General features: G+C 44.1%; 1 protein-coding gene and 1 long non-coding RNA gene across 3 annotated transcripts in view; both read left to right on the top strand.

Annotated features, from left to right (window-relative positions):
* The window catches only part of RCOR1 (REST corepressor 1), a 137,878-nt gene that overhangs the window by 59,827 nt on the left and 65,173 nt on the right, over window positions 1-12,878 (top strand). The gene's annotated exons all lie outside the window — the stretch shown is intronic.
* On the top strand, window positions 4,947-11,884 carry LOC309373379. Its single transcript, XR_014170008.1, has 2 exons — window positions 4,947-5,185; window positions 11,723-11,884. It is a non-coding gene; the product is annotated as an uncharacterized lncRNA (long non-coding RNA).

Raw genomic sequence — 12,878 nt, 5'->3', positions numbered from 1 at the left:
GCCGTTTACCCTCCCGTCGCAGCGATACCTATTTATCTACTTACACTGGCGTGCTTTCGAACTGTTAGGTTGGCAGGAGCTGGGACAGAGCAACGGGAGCTCACTCCTTCGCAGGGATACGAACCACCGACCTTCTGATCAGCAGGCCCAAGAGGCTCAGTGGTTTAGACCACAGTGCCAATCTCTTAGAACTTGCACGCAAGGTCCCAGCTTCAATCCATTGGTATTTACAGGTTACAGGTTACAGCTAGGAGAGAACCCTGCTCTAAGAGTCATTGCCAGTTAGTGTAGATGGACCAGGTCTGATTTGGGATGACACAGTTTCCCATGCTCGTAAACACAGTTTCTGACATCCATCTTGGCTGTGAATCCTGGAAGACCTGCTCCCTGCCTTACAGGCCTTTTTCTACCTGGCCTGGGAGGGTGGGAGCTGGACAGACTCCAACTACAAATGTTGAGGCTACTGAACAAAATAGCAGGCTGGGGTATTGTTTAGGAAGGGTTGTTGGTATTATTGATACTATTTTTTGTGTCTTTATTTCAGATCTTATGATTTATGTGAAGTTGTTCAGTTTGCTTGTGTACTTTTTGATGTTTTGTTTATTGTTTATGGCTAGCTTTGTTATGTTGTAATTAGTGTTTTTTTCAAGTTGTAAGCTGTCTTGAGTATGGTTTGAACTATGGAGAAGCAGCATACAAATAAAATCCATGTTACGTTATCTCTTCATCATGGTTCAAAATACAGTGGTACCTCGGGTTACATACGCTTCAGGTTACAGACTCTGCTAACCCGGAAATAGTGCTTCAGGTAAGAACTTTGCTTCAGGATGAGAACAGAAATCGTGCTCCGGTGGTGCGGTGGCAGCAGGGGTCCCCATTAGCTAAAGTGGTGCTTCAGGTTAAGAACAGTTTCAGGTTAAGAATGGACCTCCAGAACGAATTAAGTACTTAACCCGAGGTACCACTGTAGCTAAAAATCAGAAGGCCATGGAGATTTTTATCTATCAACTTAAATAACCAGGGTGATTAATCAGGCAGAGTGATTTTGGTCAACATTTGCTGTTAACCCAAAGGTGCAAGTTCAGAATTCGGGTGAACATCCCCAATTCCCCAGTGTATAGGGGCTGTAATGATCTGATACTGTATACAGCCTTATAGGAAAGTCTTCCTGTTAATGTGGTTTTAGGAATCATTTTGGGGGAATAAATATATGAACCCCCTTGTTTTAAACATTTTGTTAATCATTTCATAATTTTTAAAAAAATATTTATTCCACCCCCCCTTTTTTTGGTGATTAACGAAAACAAAGAGAGGCTTTGTGAAAACCTGGAACAAACTCTGGTTTTTCCTGATTCTTTTCTCAGGCCTTCACATCTCTAATGGTCTCTCTGTAGTCCCTGACCTAAAGCACATTCTGAAACAGTCCTGGGAAGTCTCTTGCTGATAGGCAATGGAAGTTGTTAGACTGGTATGCTGAGACTTTGATGACAGTAGCTCTACAGGTATAGATTAGTACCAGCCCACGTGCAGCTGTTAACCCAATGAGAATCTGAAGGCATTGCACAGTTTGCAGGATGTGGCCTCTTGCCAGATATTTCCTGCCTTTTGGCTATGGCTGAGTGAGAATCGGAGAGCTGCTGCAAAGTTGAGTGTGGTTTTTCTTTTTGTCAAGCTTGAGAACAAGCTTAAAGCTAATTCACAGCGGCTGCTAACAAACAGTCCTTTGAAAAGGCAGCATTTGAAGCCATGGAGGAGAATGTCTAATTCTAGATGCGTGTATAGTTTGGTGTTGCTGCTGCTTTGAACTCGTTAGCATTGGAAACTGACAGGGGCCAAGCGCATGCTGCTACATGCACTAAAAGCACCCGAGGTCATGCAAGACCTTGTTCCCATCCCATCATTCCTGAATCCAGCGCATAGTTTTAAAGTAACTCTCCTCCTCTTAATTCTTCTCCGTTGAAGATTCGCAGCTGCATTCATGAATTTATTAACTATCCTTGTAAAATGTTTTGCCTTTGGTGTCAGAGGCAGAATGTCTCTGAGTGCCTGTTGCTAGGAATAATAAGAGTGCTATTGTGCTCAGATCCTGTATGGGAACTTCGCATAGGCACCCGGTTTGTCATTGGAACGCTCTGTCACAAGAGACTAGGGCCCTGCGGGACTTGACATCTTTCCGCAGGGCCTGCAAGACAGAGCTGTTCCACCAGGCCTTTGGTCAGGGCACAGCCTGACTCCCTCCTTTGGCAATCTTCACAGAACTCTAGCCCAATGATTGCCATCAATTTGATTTGAATTAATTTTATAATGATTTTAGAATGTTGTACTATTTTATTGTTGTTAGCCGCCCTGAGCCCGGCTTCAGCTGGGGAGGGCGGGATATAAATAAAAATTATTTGAAAGTCCAACAGATTTATGGCAGCCCAAACTTCTATGTATTTTGAGCAGTGTTAAAAACTCAGATATACAAGCTGACTGTCAAATGACACCTTAAGCAAGGTTATGGTCGCCACAACAGAATGTCAAGGCACCCCTTTTTATTTTGCAATGAGCTCGTTTTCCATTTTTGGGCTAACAAAACACAGGCCGCAGTAGTGGCATACTTAAATAGGCTTTTATGACACCTGGGAACTTCCATCTGAATTATCCCCAACAAAAATGACTCTTTTTTTAAAAAAAGTACTTTTAAACTCCCCCCCCCCCGATTCATTATAAATTAATTCCCTATACTCTTTTACAGGTCCTCAAGGAAAACATTTCAGATCCTTCTCTAAGTGACATTTTGCTTTCCTCATATTTATTTACCTACTTAATTTATATAGCTGCCCCATAGCAGAAGTACTCTAGGAATCCAGTGTGGTGTAGTGGTTAGCATGTTGGACCAGGACCTGGGAGATCAGGGTTCAAATCCCCATTCAGTCATGAAGCTCATTGGGTGACCTTGGAGTCAGTCACAGCCTCTTAGCCTACTTCACAGGGTCGTTGTAGGGATTAATTGGGGGGGGGGTGAACCGTACACTCGTTGGAGGAGAAGTTGGGATATAAATGCAGTAAATAAGCTCTTCTGCTTACCTGTTTAAGACAGCCGGAGGGGCTAGCCAGATGGAGATGTCAGTCACCAGAAATCTCTACATGGTCACAGTTGGATCTGTACCAGTCGCAAAACGCACCTGGGGAATTTATAGCGCTCGTTTTGAGGGGCAGGCAAGCAGTCCTCAGTGAGGAGATGGAAGTGTGCTTTCAGCTGCTGCCATTTTGAAATTAAATGGGGAAAACCCAAACCTTAATCCGATTAGTTAATGACAACTTCGCGGCATGTTTTTTGTGTGTAATGCCTGCACACAGATCATGCCAGGGATGGCATGTGGTGTTCATGTGGATTCTCCTCCAACCTGTAAATAGGATTTGCACTGCAGGCATGTTCCTGTGCCTGGGGAAAATAAAATGGGTGGACTTGCTTTCATTTGCCCTAGAGGGTGTGTCTTCACCACAGTCCCTCTCAGTTAGACTACTGGAACTGTCATTCCACATATACATTAATTCACCAGTTAAGAAGAGCAATCTCTTTCACATACTCAGTTGACATAAAGACTTTCTCCTGACTGAAGCTGATAGGAATATTTATTTTTAGGCTGTAATCATAGCCCAACTTATAAATTTAGTGGAGCTTGCTTCTGACGTGGCTGGGATTCCACTGTAAACTGTTCTTGCTAGTGATGTGTGCACTCTCTTTCTCTTACTCCCTCAAACACACCCTCAATCATTTGGTTCCTCCCTTGCCTGCCTGCTTCTTTCTTACTCACCCACTCTCTGCAATTCTCTTTCATTTTCCTCATGGCGCGCACACACACACACACACACACACACACACACACACACACTCTGCGTAAATAACTTTTAGGGAAAGCATTCCCCCCCCCCTTTCAAACAGAAACTTGCACGCATGTGTAAGAGAATATGTGGCCCTGGTACATGAACATTGTACTATGTGCTGATAAGCTTTTTCCACTCTTAAAGGCACTCTTAAAGGCATCTTAAAGAGCTCTTTGCGAGGAGAGTCTGAGTATTGCTGCAGCTTCATTTCGAACCAAGGAAGTGCCTTTTAAAAAATAATTTATAATAGCATTTTAGAGGGTCCGCCTGTACGAGAAATGGCTGCAGCTCCATAGTGGAGCACAACTGTGGTGTAATTGCTAGATTGTTGGACGAGGACCTGGGTTCAAATGCCCCACTCAACCATGAAGCTCACGCCTTAGGCCAGTTACAGCCTCTCAGCCTAACCTAACTCTTAGGAATGTTGTGAGGATAAAATGGGGGAGAGAGTTGTATGTGCCATCTTGAGCTACTTGGAGAAAAGTTGGGATACAAGTATAATCATAATTTTTAAAACAGAGACAGCACCTGGCTCAGTCCTATTAAAAGGAGGATCCGGGTGGCAGGTGATGTGAGAGAGCTTCTGTCTGAGAGACTGTTCCAAGTTAGTGGAACAAATAGACTGAGCTTACATAAGGGGCAGCCCCCTGTTTCCCCTTCTTACAAAACAGCCCTGCATGGTAGGCCAGTATTGCGGTTTCTGTGTTGCAGTGGGATGGCTGAGGTCAGGAGAAAACTAGCCTGTCTAGGGCCTCATCCGCAGCACATATTAAAACCAGTAATATACCGCTTTATAAACAGCCGTGGCTTTTCCCAAAGAATCCTGGGAACTGTAGTTTGTTAAGGGGAGCTGGTGAGGAGACCCAGCTCTTCCCCTCACAAAGTGTGGTCTTAACAATAAATTTGCAGTGTGGTTTCACAATCAATTCCTTTTTTCAAGGAACTCTGCGGGGGGGGGGATAGGGGGTCTCCTAACAACTTCTAGCACCCTTAACAAACTACAGTTCCCAGGATTCTTTGGGAGAAACCGCAGCTGTTTATAAAGTGGCATGTTGCTGATTTAAATGTATAATACAGATGGGGCCAAGGCTAGTGAGTTTAAGATGGAGGAGGAGGAGGAGGAGGAAAGATTTCAGTGGAGGACTTCCTGACTGAGAGCACAGTTTATTTAATCACTGCACCATGCCAGCCCCTCCTCCCCATTTGTGCCCCTTTTAACTTTCAGCGAAGAAGGGCATTACTTTCCTTTCCTGCTTGCCATTCTCCTAGAGGGCAGCAAGAAGTCGAATAGGCCTCTACTTTTGCTGCTTCAGCGGTAAGACTCCATGGTGATCCCTCTCCCTTGCAATAGGCTTCATTATCAGTAGCCCTCTTAATGCCTCTTAATCTGATGGCAAGTCCGTGCGTATTCACCCTTTGCATGTGTGCCTGAGTGCAATGCAAAAACCTACGCCCTGTAGTGGAATAATGGACTTGCACAATGTGAACTATTTATGAAGCTGGGCTCTTGTGTAAAACTTTTATGAGATAGATAGAGGGAGGGAGGGAGGGAGGGAGGGAGGGAGAGAGAGAGAGAGAGAGAGTGTGTGTGTGGGTGGGTGGCAGAAGTTGCCATGCCTAAGGATGGAAACAGCATTATTCTTAGAGGCCCCGTTCAGCTTTTGATAACGGAACTGGGAAAACTGGACTGGACTGGTGAGGGTGTGTGTGTGTGTGGATCTGAGCAGTATTAGTAAAAGATATTTTGGTTTTAATCACAGGCCTGTGTATGGAATTGAGGAAATGGTGTGCTTAGAATTCTGTGTGTACATAAGAAGTTAGCGTATTGGTCCATTTGCTTCTGTATTGTCTGAGCTGACTGGCAGCAAAGCGGCCCAGGGTTTTCGGATGGGGTATTCCCCAGCCTTAACCAGAAATTGAACAATATGAAGAACCAAATAAACAGAAATCTTATAAATCTCTAAAGTCACAAAATGTGCACTCTTGATGGATTCTCTTGAAAACATAGAACCAAATAAACATAAGTCTTATAAGTCTCTGAAAGTCTTTGTAGACTATGCAAGTCTCTGAAAGAAGCAATGGGTCAGATTCTTATCTGATGAAAACAAGCCGTAAAGCTTTGTTTTATGATGTCCAAGGCTGCCAGAGAGCTCCACAAACAGACATAGTGAACAGTGATTCCGGATATACCCACTGTTTTGTAGAATTATTCTTCAGCACAGCAGAAGGATGCAAAAATGCTTCATAAACTGCAAATGAATTATTGAAACGATGACCTGCATATACATGGTAACTTACAATAACTCAGATTCTATGTTTTCAAGAGAATCCATCAAGAGTGCACATTTTGTGACTTTAGAGATTTATAAGATTTCTGTTTATTTGGTTTTTCATATTGTTCAATGTTCCGTATAGATTATATAAAGAGTTTATATTGATATTGCATTGTTGTACTTGGTCATCGGGTTGCCTGGGATATTACTGATAATTGTTTGCAACACAGGGGTTTAACTGTTTGGTTACTTACCCAGAAATTGAACATAGGGATCCTTTTGCATGCAGAGCAGATCCACTGAGTCATGCCTCTTCACTCTGAGATTTCTTAGAATCATAGTGTTGGAAGGCACCCTGGGGGTCATTTAGTCCAACCCCCTGCCATGCTAAAGCATCCCTGGCAGATGGCCATTCGACCTCTGTTTAAAAACCTCCCAAGGAAGGGAGAGTCCACCACATTCTGAGGGAGTCATTTTCACTGTCAGAACAGCTCTTAACTTTTAGGAAGTTCTTCCTCATGTTTTGTTGGAATCTTCTTTCTTGTAATTTGAAGCCATTGGTTTGAGTCTTGCCCTCCAGAGCAGGAGAAAACAGGCTTGCTCCATCCTCCTTGTGACAGCACTTAAGATATTTGAAGACGGCTATCATATCTCCTCTCAGTCTCATCTTTTCCAGACTAAACATACCCAGCTCCTTTAACCATTCCCCATTAAGCTTGGTTTCCCGACCCTTGACCATCTTGGTTGCCCTCCTCTGCACACATTCCAATTTGTCAATATCCTTAAATTGTGGTGCCCAGAATTGGACACAGTATTCCAGCTGTGGTACTACAGTCATACCTTGGGATGAATACGCTTCAGCTTAAATATTTTCGGGTTGTGCTCCGCGGTGACCCAGAAGTAATGGAGCGTGTTACTTCCGGGTTTTGCCACTCGCGCATGCACAGACGCTCAAAATGACGTCACGCGCATGAGCGGAAGCGGCGAAACGCGATTCACACCCGTATAGACGCACAGTCACGTCTTACATTTCCTTCAGGATGCGAATGGGGCTCCGGAACGGATCCCGTTTGCATCCAGAGGTACCACTGTATTATTTCCCTTGATCCGGTGTTTCCCAACCTTGTGCCTCCAGCTGTTTTTGGACTACAATTCCCATCATCCCTTGCCACTGGTCTTGCTAGTCAGGGATGATGGGAGTTGTAGTTCCAAAACAGCTGGAGGCACAAGGTTGGGAAACACTGCTAGAATAGCCTTAGCTTTTTCTTTTCTTTTTTGCGGCTGCTGCATCACACTGTTGACTCATGTTCAGCTTGTGGTCCACCAAGACCCCTTGATCCTTTTCACATTTACTGCTAGTAAGCCAGGCTTCCCCTATCTCATATTTGTGCAGTTGGTTGTTCCTGCCTAAGTGCAGAACCTTTCAATTTTAGCGGTGTTATGAAGCGGGGGCCCAACAGCATTTTTAACACTTAACTTGGGTTTCATTTTTTTTTGGAAATTCATATCTTCTCTTTCTTTTGCTTTGCTACCTTTTTTTCTGTGTGAAACATGGCTTGTTGTTGATGAGGATCAATATTCTAAAATGTGCACATAAGTAAACAAGATGTATGACATTAATACCCAACATTCAAAGAAAGTGAAAAAAATGGGGGGGGGCAGCATTCCTTGAACTTGTATAAAATTGTGTATTAACAGCCTCCCTCTACCCAACAACCTTCAGACAACATTGGACTACAACGCCCATCATCCCTGGCCATTGGCCACTCTGGCTGGGGATGCTGGGAGTTGTAGTCTATGAAACTAGGGCCCTTCAGGATTTAACCTCCTTCTGTCGGGCCTGTAAGACAGAGCTATTATTCCTCCTGGCCTTTAATTTAAATTCAGCCTGAACTTTTATTTCCCTTCCCTTCCCTCCCCCTCCCCTTTTATGAAGATTACCTGCTCTGAGACCCCACAGCTAATTCTCCCCTGGCCTCCTCGCTGGCCCAAGTAGGACTAATTCAGCCAGCTAGCCCTGGTGACTATCTAATGCTTATTGGATGGATTTCCCCCAAATTGATTTTTGAACTTTGAATTTTATTGTTATTCATGTTTTTATACTGTATTTTATGCTGCTTCTATGTTGTATTACAATTAAGTGTTTTAAATTTGTTGTTAGCTGCCCTGAGCCCGGTTTTCTGAACCAGGAAGGGTGGGGTATAAATAATTTATTTTTATTATTATTATCTAGAGGAGCCACAGGCTGAGAAAGACGGGGGTATATAATATATATGATGGTAAATGTTTATGGTACATGAATTTCTGGAGTATTAAATCATGGTAGAGAGAGTTTTGGATCCATGGGATACTGAGTTAGACCACTGGTCTGTTTAACCCAGTTTTGAAGCAGTGCAGATACTCATTTAAGTACTCAAGATATTACGGTAGTTCACGGGTAGCCCCTGTAGCATCTTCCAGTTCCCATCATTCATGTTCATTGGCCATGCTGGACTGTGTGCATCCTTAATTCTCTAAATGAACACCCATTTTTCATTTGCTCTTTGAGGAACATTTATGCAGTAGGAATTCAAACAGCAAGATCTGTTCAGTAATCTTAATTAAAACGGTGCCTGCATTAACCGACTTGTTGCATTCTTTCTACTAAAAGGGAGGGGGGAAGCAAGTTGTCCAGGAAAATATCAGCCAAGCAATAAACAATCTGTTCCCTTCTTTCCATTGAATCTGTTTCTTCAAAGCCTTCTCCCAGCATTTAAATGATAACACACTTATAAAAGGTATTGTTGCACTTAATTGTTTTCTGGATTGTTTACAATCTTTCGTCCTTCAACTTTTGTTGCGTATTTTGTCTCTGTATTTGTATACAACCAATGATTATAAAAATAAATACAGTGGTACCTCAGGTTAAGTACTTAATTCGTTCCGGAGGTCCGTACTTAACCTGAAACTGTTCTTAACCTGAAGCACCACTTTAGCTAATGGGGCCTCCCGCTGCCTCCAGAGCATGATTTCTATTCTCATCCTGAAGCAAAGTTCATAACCTGAAGCACTATTTCTGGGTTAGCGGAGTATGTAACCTGAAGCGTATGTAACCTGAAGTGTATGTAACCTGAGGTACCACTGTAAATAGTAAAGGTGCCAGTACTCAACAATAAGTTGTTACAGTATTGCCACACTTTAACATTGGGGGGGGGTTTACTGGTACTGTGTACCTTTGAGTACCCCCAGTAAATAGCTATACAGAAAATATCATGTACTGCTGTTAAATGGGTACTCAGTTTTATGTGATTTGGATGGTGGTAGTATTTGCTGAGAAAACCTATGTTTTTATTTTGTATTTTTCAAAAAACAAACATTATTGATTGAACTGAATTGATTCACATGGGTAGCAATTGTGGCTGATACAGATTTTTTATTAAGATGCTTTGATTGTATATTATAATGCTTAATAGTTCATGTAATGAATGGACTGAGAAGCTGCAAAAGCTTTCCTGAATTTGAGTATATAAAGCCATTCTCAGTTCAGGTGTAAAGGTAAAGTTGTGTAAATAAGATGGACCACAATCTTGGTCTCTTAAGGGTGGTTTTCTGGAAAATACAATGCCACCTGCCCTGACAATTTCATAAAACTTTAGTTAGAAATTGCAAATGCACTCACTGGAGCAAATTGGCTCTGTCCCTCAAATCGTCAGATTATCACAGACTTGCAAGCCAAATCCAGCCCATTAGCTATATAGATTTAGCATCTCATCAGAGGGTCATTAAAAGGCACTGTTTATGCAAACCCACCTGGGCTTAGCAAACAGGGGAGTTGCATTCACCTTGGGAGCTCACAAGTAAAAATGTTACATGGGGAAAAAAATACAAGAGAGAGACACTGCACACACTTTTGTTAATCAAGAAAATCTTTAATAATAGTAATTCTAAAAAAACAGAAAAGCAAGTTGCAGAGGCCTTGTTTAAACAGGCTTGCTTTCGGCCTCTTCCCTCTCACTGCACCTTTACGAGCAAGGATGCGCATATGCGCCACAAGATGGCAGAGTTGCTTTGCCGATGAACTGGGAGCAAAAAAGCCACCTGCTAACCGCAGATGTCCTTCTTTTCTTCCTTTCCTTTTTCAAGGAAAGCTAAAGCGCAGCTCCCGGTGTTTGTTTTAGGCTGTCACCATGTTCTGGAGCTCGGAAGATGCTTCAGATTTGTATGCAAGCAATCTGCACCGGCTCTTCTGTATGATAATGGGTTTTGGAAGATGGGGGAGGACGAGGACGGAGGAATCTTGCCCTGCCTTAGCCTCTCATTGTTTGATCAATGCTAGAACCTGCACCGAGCATACTAAATACGGGGGTGCTGTTGAAACCGCTGCCGTGTCCTCAACTCAACCCTGTTCTCTCAGTGCATTTTGGCACGTAACAGGCAAGGTGTTGCAGAGCCTCCTTTTGCAGTACCTTGTCACGTAATGGTGAATTAAGCCTGCCGCGGCCACCTAACTTTTGGGGTTTCTTGCTCTCTCTTTTGTGCTCTGCTCCCTATGGATCTCTCTTGGATAATGTGGGAAGGTAGTCTCCCTCTTCTTTCTGCAGCAGCAGCAGCTATGGCTGATGGGATGCTAGGTCAGAAAGCAAGATTCAGAGATCCACAGTGGGTGGGGCAGGTTGAGAGATGGCATTGATGAACCCCCCTCCCCCAGATTTCTGCATAGATTTGGGCTCTCCGTACTTGAAGGAAGCACATGTGGCTGGCTAGTAATTAATAGGTCTGGATATGTCTCTCTCTGCCCCCTGTTCCATAAAGGATGCCTAGCATTTACTGTGTCCGTTTTATGGGTTATTGTATGGCTTTTATTGTGATGCGTTGTTCTTTTTATTTTATGTTATTCTCAATGCACTTAAATTTTTGTAAGTTGGAGGCTGAAGAGCAGTTGCTGGAAGCCATGGGGTGGGTGGTGGGGGTTGGGGGTGGCGGTGGGGGGAGGGCTGTTCTCAGGTCCCGCTGTCAGGCTTCCCAGAGGTATTTGGTTGGCCACTGTGAGAGCAGGATGCTGGACTTAGATGGACTACTGGCCTGATCCTCCAGGTAAAGGTAAAGGGACCCCTGACCATTAGGTCCAGTCGTGGCCGACTCTGGGGTTGTGGTGCTCATCTCGCTTTATTGGCCGAGGCAGCCGGTGTACAGCTTCCAGGTCATGTGGCCAGCAGGACTAAGCCGCTTCTGGCGAACCAGAGCAGCGCACGGAAACGCCGTTTACCTTCCCGCCGGAGCGATACCTATTTATCTACTTGCACTTTGACGTGCTTTCGAACTGCTAGGTTGGAAGGAGCAGGGACCGAGGAACGGGAGCTCACCCCATTGCGGGGATTCAAACCGCCGACCTTCTGATCAGCAAGCCCTAGGCTCTGTGGTTTAACCACCCGCGTCCCACGGTCCTGCATGCTACTCTTACGTTATTAAGTTTCTTGGAGACTTCTTGCGTGGCGAACGACTAATGAGTGGCAAGTGACACATGAATTGAGTAAATAAGATTTCCTCGCCAGATGCCTTCACTAAAATGCAGAACCGCTCACCACGTTTTGCTTTTCTAGGTATGGGGTGACTCATGTGTCTGCACACACACTGCCATGCGCTTTTTATGAATGAGCGTGCAACTGAATCAGCCGACGGGAGCTGGCTTGGCAGTCTGCAGGTCTCGCGTGAAAGCTAAACCCACACACATTACCGATTCATTAATAAAAGAAAAAACCTGACACATGCATGAAATCATTGAAGGGACTTGCATCGTGTTTGCAGAGCCAAAAAGAGAGGAGAGAGTGTGGTGTAGTGGTTAAGAGCGGTAGTCTCGTAATCTGGGGAACCGGGTTCGCGTCTCCGCTCCTCCACATGCAGCTGCTGGGTGACCTTGGGCTAGTCTCTGACTCTCTGAAGTCTCTCAGCCCCACTCACCTCACAGAGTGTTTGTTGTGGGGGAGGAAGGGAAAGGAGAATGTTAGCCGCTTGGAGACTCCTGAAGGGGAGTGAAAGGCGGGATATCAAATCCAAACTCTTCTGTGTTGTGTATGTGAAAGCACCTTCCTATCTTAACTTATTTTAGGTCATAGGAACATAGGAAGCTGATGTACACACAGAGTATTATCTACACTGACTCATTCCAAGGTTTCAGGCAGAGCAGATTACCAGCCCTACTTGGAAGTGGTAAGGATTGAATCTGGCACCTTCTGTGTGCTAAGCAGTCGATCTACCACTGGGGCATGGGCCTTCTCCTCTGGTCTGTTCCTGAGATTCTTGAAGTATGCATCTATAAGTGTTTGCTCCATATTAATACATTGCACATTTGCATCATTCACATAACATTAAGCAGGAGCAAAGGCACAACAGTCCTGTTATGAAACTTTTGCCCCAGTGTTAGAAATTCTAGGGCTGCTATACATCCAGAATTTCCTAGACATACAGGAGTCGGTAACAGTGTCCAGGCAGAAATCACTGAGATGTCTGGGAAAATCCAGACGTATGGCAATCCATGTCGGAAGTCTAGATTTTGGCGAATTTCCTTCAAAATACAGTGGTACCTTGGTTTACGAACTTAATCCGTTCCAGAAGTCCGTTCTTAAACCAAAGCGTTCTTTAACCAAGGCGTGCTTTCCCATAGCAGTGGAGGACTCAATTTACAAATGGAACACACTCAACAGGAAGCAAAACATGTTCTGCTTCCAAGGCAAAGTTCACAAACCAAAACGCCTACTT

Source organism: Podarcis melisellensis, assembly GCF_964234715.1.
Source record: "Podarcis melisellensis genome assembly, chromosome: 1".
Classification (NCBI taxonomy): Eukaryota; Metazoa; Chordata; class Lepidosauria; order Squamata; family Lacertidae; genus Podarcis; species Podarcis melisellensis.
This window is presented reverse-complemented; position numbering and strand designations above follow the sequence as displayed.